Source organism: Nerophis ophidion, linkage group LG15 (genome assembly GCF_033978795.1).
Source record: "Nerophis ophidion isolate RoL-2023_Sa linkage group LG15, RoL_Noph_v1.0, whole genome shotgun sequence".
In the NCBI taxonomy this organism is placed as follows: Eukaryota; Metazoa; Chordata; class Actinopteri; order Syngnathiformes; family Syngnathidae; genus Nerophis; species Nerophis ophidion.
Window position 1 is genome coordinate 44567144 of NC_084625.1, and position 7500 is coordinate 44574643.

At 42.7% G+C, this 7500-nt stretch overlaps 1 protein-coding gene across 2 annotated transcripts in view; it reads right to left on the bottom strand.

Moving 5' to 3' along the window:
• Positions 1–7500, bottom strand: part of ptprn2 (protein tyrosine phosphatase receptor type N2) — a 437308-nt gene that overhangs the window by 92340 nt on the left and 337468 nt on the right. The window lies entirely within an intron of this gene.

Genomic DNA, 7500 nt, shown 5'->3' on the forward strand with positions numbered 1-7500 from the left:
ATTTACGTGTTTTATTTTGAAAAGCGACCCTCTTGTTTCAGACCACGGGCCCTTCCTCTTGTGTCATTAGTCTGACGTCATCCCTGATTCCTGATTGTTTCCACCTGTTCCCCATCACTCCCACATCCTATTTAAGCTCACTTCTCCGTTTGTCCTTTGCCAGATCGTCTCGTCTATCGTGCCTTTCTAGCGTCCATGTCCATGTCCATGTCCTTGATTAGCTCCTTGTCTTGCTCCTGTTTTCCTAGTTACCCTAGTTTTTGCTGTAATTTTGAGTTTACTTTTTCCTCCTTCAAGCGTCCTTGGTTATCATTCGTCTTCCTAATTGGTGAGTTTTTGTTTTTCCCAATTTCGAATTTATTGCCTCATTGATTGAGTGATTTTTTGTTATTTATAGTAAGTGTTTATTTATAGGTCATTTTGGTGTTTTTTCCTCCTGTTATTCTTATTAATATTCTTTTTTTGTTAGAATTTCCTTAGATTAGTATTCCTCCTTATTTTTGTGGAGTGATTTTAAGTTAATTGTCTATCCTCTGAATAATTTTTCCGCGTGATTGATTATTCTTGTGAAAAACTTTTTGCATTGGAGGTAAAAAGTTGTTTCAAAATAAAAGCTTTATTTTTTGAACTTCTTCTCTGCATCTGGGTCCCCTCCTTACTCCGAGCCGTAACAGTAACACTGTGTTTTACAAAATACCAAAAAATTAAATTTTTCTTAATATCTCATTGACAAAATTATTCAACCCCTTGAAGATCATAACTCTTAAGAACAGAATTTGAATAAGGTCTTTTCAATCAGGTGCTGAAAACTACATAGATGTGATTAGAACCATAACGAGCATCAATTAAACTGATTGAAAAAGACTGTGACGCTCAGCTTCTTGTAGATGGTCAATGGTGTATTTGCAACATGGTGAAGTCCAGGGAGTGGTCAAAGAAGTCAAGAGAGGAGGTAATTTCTCTTCATAAGAAAGGATATGAATATAAGAACATTCCAAGAGACACAGTTGGGAGCATAATTTGCAAGTTTAAAGCTAAAGGCACAGTGGAAACACTACCTGGGCGTGGTAGAAAGAGGATGCTGTGTGGGTACAGTGGTGAAAAACCCCCAGGTAACAGCTGAGGAACTACAACAGGACATTGCAGAGGGGGGAACGCAGGTTTCGTCCCAGACAATAAGGCGCGCACTACGAGATGAAGGCCTCCATGCCAGAACTCCCAGGCGTACCCCACTTCTGACTACCAGGCACAAGGAAAAAAGACTCCAGTATGCCAAAAATCATCTGGACAAACCCCAAAGGTTTTGGGAAACTGTTCTATGGAGTGATGAGACAAAAGTGGATCTCTTTGGGCCTATGAATCAACGTTATGTCTGGAGGAGAAAAAATGAAGCTTACAAAGAGAAGAACACCTTGCCTACTGTTAAGCATGGTGGGGGGTCAATCATGCTCTGGGGCTGTTTCTCTGCCTCAGGTACCGGGAATCTCCAGCGCGTTCAAGGCATTATGAATTCTATTTCCTAGCAGGACATATTAGCTACAAATGTCAAGAAGTCAGTGACGAAACTGAGGCTTGGGAGATGTTGGACCTTCCAACAGGACAAGGATCCCAAGCATACCTCCAAATCAACATCAGAGTGGTTGCAGAAGAAGGGCTGGAAGACTCTGGAGTGGCCTTCACAGTCGCCAGACCTAAATCCTATAGAAAAGCTGTGGTGGGACTTGAAGAAGGCAGTTGCAGCACGCAAGCCCAAGAATATGAATGAACTGGAGGCCTTTGCCCAAGAGGAATGGGCTAAAATACCTGTAGATGGTTGCAAGAAGCTTGTGTCCGCTTATGAATCACCTTTGAAGGATGTCATTACTGCCAAAGGGTGTTCTACTAAGTACTAAAGATGCATGGAACTAGGGGGTTGAATCAGTTTGTCAATGAGATATTTAGAAAAATGTTCTTTATTGGTATTTTGTAAAATACAGTGTTACAATTTAAGTTGCATTTGTCTATTTGACACATCTTTATTTGACATGACTATAAACTGTGGACCAGCTCTATACTCTCGGCAGGGTTCTTGAGGGTGCATGGGAGTTTGCCCAACCAGTCTACATGTGCTTTGTGGACTTGGAGAAGGCAATCGACCATGTCCCTCGGGAAGTCCTGTGGGGAGTGCTCAGAGAGTATGGGGTATCGGACTGTTTTATTGTGGCGGTCCGCTCCCTGTACGATCAGTGCCTGAGCTTGGTCCGCATTACCGGCAGTAAGTCAAACACATTTCCAGTGAGGGTTGGACTCCGCCAAGGCTGTCCTTTGATTCTGTTCATAACTTTTATGGACAGAATTTCTCGGCGCAGTCAAGGCGTTGAGGGGTTCCGGTTTGGTGACCGCAGGATTAGGTCTCAGCTTTTAGCAGATGATGTGGTCCTGATGGCTTCATCTGGCCGGGATCTTCAGCTCTCACTGGATCGGTTCGCAGCCGAGTGTGAAGCCACCGGAATGAGAATCAGCACCTCCAAGTCCGAGTCCATGGTTCTCGCCCGGAAAAGGGTGGAGTGCCATCTCCGGGTTGGGGAGGACACCCTGCCCCAAGTGGAGGAGTTCAAGTACCTAGGAATCTTGTTCACGAGTGGGGGAAGAGTGGATCGTGAGATCGACAGGTGGATCGGTGCGGCGTCTTCAGTAATGCGGACGTTGTACCGATCCGTTGTGGTGAAGAAGGAGCTGAGCCGGAAGGCAAAGCTCTCAATTTACCGGTCGATCTACGTTCCCATCCTCACCTATGGTCATGAGCTTTGGGTCATGACCGAAAGGATAAGATCACGTGTACAAGCGGCCGAAATGAGTTTCCTCCGCCGTGTGGCGGGGCTCTCCCTTAGAGATAGGGTGAGAAGCTCTGCCATCCGGGAGGAACTCAAAGTAAAGCCGCTGCTCCTTCACATCGAGAGGAGCCAGATGAGGTGGTTCGGGCATCTGGTCAGGATGCCAACCGAACGCCTCCCTAGGGAGGTGTTTAGGGCACGTCCAACCGGTAGGAGGCCACGGGGAAGACCCAGGACACGTTGGGAAGACTGTGTCTCCCGGCTGGCCTGGGAACACCTCGGGATCCCCCGGGAAGAGCTAGACGAAGTGGCTGGGGAGAAGGAAGTCTGGGTTTCCCTGCTTAGGCTGTTGCCCCCGCGACCCGACCTCGGATAAGCGGAAGAAGATGGATGGATATAAACAAAATACGGAATAAATGTCCAACTTGCTAAAACACCAAAATTGTGTGGGGGTTGAATAATTTTGATCACAACTGTAGGACGTGAAGACCCTCACCTTGACACGTTTGCCGAGGCTAATCAGAGCCGGGCCCCTAGAAATGATTCACGGGGCCGTCTTTTGTCGCGGCTAAATGCTTTGTTATGTTAGTGTTTCCAAAAGGGCCTCCGCAAAAGCCATCTATTAGCGGCAGTACACGGCATTACTCACATTCATTACAGCCTCCCCCGTATAACAGGCGGACACGCAGGGTGATGAATGCGCTCGCCATTAATGGAAACACCGCCAGGCATCTATCCGTCTCCTTTATCAAGCTCGTCTCAAATGAACGACGTGCCGCGACGTTCAAACAATCCATTATGCGTGGCAGTGCGAGGAGAGCTTCGCCGCGCAAAAAAAGAAAACAAACAAAACAATCGTGCGCGGCTAATGATATTTCACTCCGCAGCCTCGTCAGAAGCAGAGTCTTGTCTTATTCTGCCGCAGCAGTCGGGAGGGGAGGATGATAAAGAGACAAAAAGGACACAGCAGAGAGCAAAACCCTGAAAACAATACGGCTGAGATAAAAGGGAGAGAGTAGCGCGGGAACCGGGAAAGAACATAAAGGAGGGCTTTAGAGCGGGGATCCTCCATTGGTGGGTCGCGACCAGAGGTGGGTAGTAACACCGTTACATCTACTTGAGTAACTTTTGGGATAAATTGTACTTCTAAGAGTAGTTTTTATGCAACATACTTTCATATCAAATAAAGATGTGTCAAATAGACAAATGCAACTTAAATTGTAAGACTGTATTTTACAAAATACCAAAAAAGGCCATTTTTCTCAATATCTCATTGACAAAATGATCCAACCCCCTAGTTCCATGCATCTTTAGTACTTAGTAGAACACCCTTTGGCAGTAATGACATCCTTCAAAGGTGATACATAAGCGGACACAAGCTTCTTGCAACCATCTACAGGTATTTTAGCCCATTCCTCTTGGGCAAAGGCCTCCAGTTCATTCATATTCTTGGACTTGCGTGCTGCAACTGCCTTCTTCAAGTCCCACCACAGCTTTTCTATAGGATTTAGGTCTGGCCACTGTGAAGGCCACTCCAGAGTCTTCCAGCCCTTCTTCTGCAACCACTCTGATGTTGATTTGGAGGTATGCTTGGGATCCTTGTCCTGTTGGAAGGTCCAACATCTCCCAAGCCTCAGTTTCGTCACTGACTTCATGACATTTGCAGCTAATATATCCTGCTAGGAAATAGAATTCATAATGCCTTGAACGCGCTGGAGATTCCCGGTACCTGAGGCAGAGAAACAGCCCCAGAGCATGATTGACCCCCCACCATGCTTAACAGTAGGAAAGGTGTTCTTCTCTTTGTAAGCTTCATTTTTTCTCCTCCAGACATAACATTGATTCATAAGCCCAAAGAGTTCCGGTTTTGTCACATCACTCCATAGAACAGTTTCCCAAAACCTTTGGGGTTTGTCCAGATAATTTTTGGCATACTGGAGTCTATTTGTCTTGTGCCTGGTAGTCAGAAGTGGGGTGCGCCTGGGAGTTCTGGCATGGAGGCCTTCATCTCGTAGTGCGCGCCTTATTGTCTGGGACGAAACCTGCCTTCCCCCCTATGCAATGTCCTGTTGTAGTTCCTCAGCTGTTACCCGGGGGTTTTTCACCACTGTATGCACACAGCATCCTCTTTCTACCACGCCCAGGTAGTGTTTCCACTGTGCCTTTAGCTTTAAACTTGCCTATTATGCTCCCAACTGTGTCTCTTGGAATGTGTAATGTCTTTGCTATTTTCTTATATCCATATCCTTTCTTATGAAGAGAAATTACCTCCTCTCTTGACTTCTTTGACCACTCCCTGGACTTCACCATGTTGCAAATACACCATTGACCATCTACAAGAAGCTGAGCGTCACAGTCTTTTTCAATCACTTTAATTGTTGCTCGTTATGGTTCTAATCACATCTACAGGTGTTTTCAACACCCGATTGAAAAGACCTTATTCAAATTCTGTTCTTAAGAGTTATGATCTTCAAGGGGTTGAATAATTTTGTCAATAAGATATTAAGAAAAATGTCTGTTTTGGTATTTTGTAAAATACAGTGTTACAATTTAAGTCGCATTAGTCTATTTGACACATCTTTATTTGATATGACTATAAACAAAATACGGAAGAAATGTCCAACTTGCTAAAACACCAAAATTGTGTGGGGGTTGAATAACTTTGATCACAACTGTATTTACAATCAGCTCGCTACTCACTACTTTTTTTATCGACCTGGTAATGTTTGTTTTGGTTTTGTCAGACACACATCCAAAGTAGGATCTACGCATGCCTGCGTTTCACCAATCAAACAGAGCCGGGCGGTCACGTGACCGTCACACGTAGAACGTTGAAAAACTTATTGGGGTGTTACCATTTAGTGGTCAATTGTACGGAATATGTACTGTACTGTGCAATCTACGAATAAAAGTTTCAATCAATCAATCAATCAATGCCTACTGAGCTTATGGTGCTGTTAAGTTATTGTGGCTCAATTTGCCTTAATTTTTGCTATTTTAATGTATATATATATTATTGTTTTAGTTGCTTAAGAGATATTCCTGGCTCTGAATTTGTTCATTGCTATTTTTATGTTTTTTGTGCATTATCTGTTGCCGTAATCATTAAACGAACAGGTTACTCATCAGTTACTCAGTACTTGAGTAGTTTTTCACAACATACTTTTTACTTTTACTCAAGTAAATATTTGGGTGACTATTCCTCACTTTTATTTGAGTTATAAATCTCTAAAGTAACAGTACTCATACTTGAGTACAATTTCTGGCTACTCTACCCACCTCTTGTCGCGACCCAGAAATGGGTCACTGAGCCCTTTTTTTTCCTTGGGGAAAAATATATACATTTTATTCTAAATGAGATTTTTCATGCGTATTTTCCGGACTATAAGGTGCACTTAAAATCCTCATTTTTCCTCCATATAAGGATTAAGTTTGGTTGAGCTTACCCACCCCGAAGCAATTTTATTTGATACATGGTGTAATAAAAAGTGTGACCAGTAGATGGTAGTCAAACATAAGAGATAAGTGTAGTCTGCACTGCTTGATGTGCTTCAACATCGGTGTGTGTATAAGGTAAGACTTATTATCTGGCGTATTGTTTTGCAATATTATGCAAAAGCCTTCTGGTACCTGCTGACCTGTGTTTGGGATCTGCATAGGTCCTGAAAAATTGCGCGCCTCCGCCTTTGTAGTCTGTGCCGACAGTGTAGTCGATGAGCCTCTGTTGCCCCTTATAACCCGGTGCGCCTATTGTACGGAAAAATTCTGGTTTTGCTTTACGACCTCGAAGCAATTTTATTTGGTACATGGTGAAATGACAAGTGTGACCAGTAGATGGCAGTCAAACATAAGAGATTCCTGCAGACAGCAATATGACTCAAGTAAACAACACCAACATTCTATATGTTCCATTGAATATATAGAACATTACACACGCCGCTCAAAAATCAATCGAAATGTTTTAGTACGTCTTTGGTAGCTTTGAGGCCGCACCATTTGATGGATTGTACTGTGCTTCAACATAGGAGTTTTATTATGGTGTGTGTATAAGGTAAAACATATTATCTGGCATTTTTTTTCGCAATATTGTGCAAAAGCAATTTTTCTTACCTTCTGGTACCTGCTGATCTGTATTTGGGATCTGCATAAATCCTGCAAATGTGTGCGCTTCCGCCTTTGTAGTCGATAAGCTTCTTCTTTTTCTCTATCTTCTTGTTATGGGACATTCATCCTCCACTGTTGCCATTTCCAATATAAAGTAGTGTCAAGTTCTTACTTATATCTGTCAGTAAAGTCGCCATGAAAGCGCTAAAACATACCGGTGTAGTGAGTTTACATTACTCACCCAAGGAACTTTACTTTTTAGAGAGTTCCGGGCGGACGGTTTTTCACAGGACACATGTCCGGTGTTGTTCCCAGACTCTGGGAACAACATATGTATATATATATATATATATATATATATATATATATATATATATATATATATATATATATATATATATATATATATATATATATATATATATATATATATATATATGTCGAGGTTACTGTTGTTTATCCGTTATATATTATATATACAGCGGAATATACGTTAGTTCAGGAAAAAACACAGAAAGTATTTCATCCCGACAAGCCTGTTTTGCAGGTTTCCCTGCTCTTCAGGGGATTTTATTATATATTT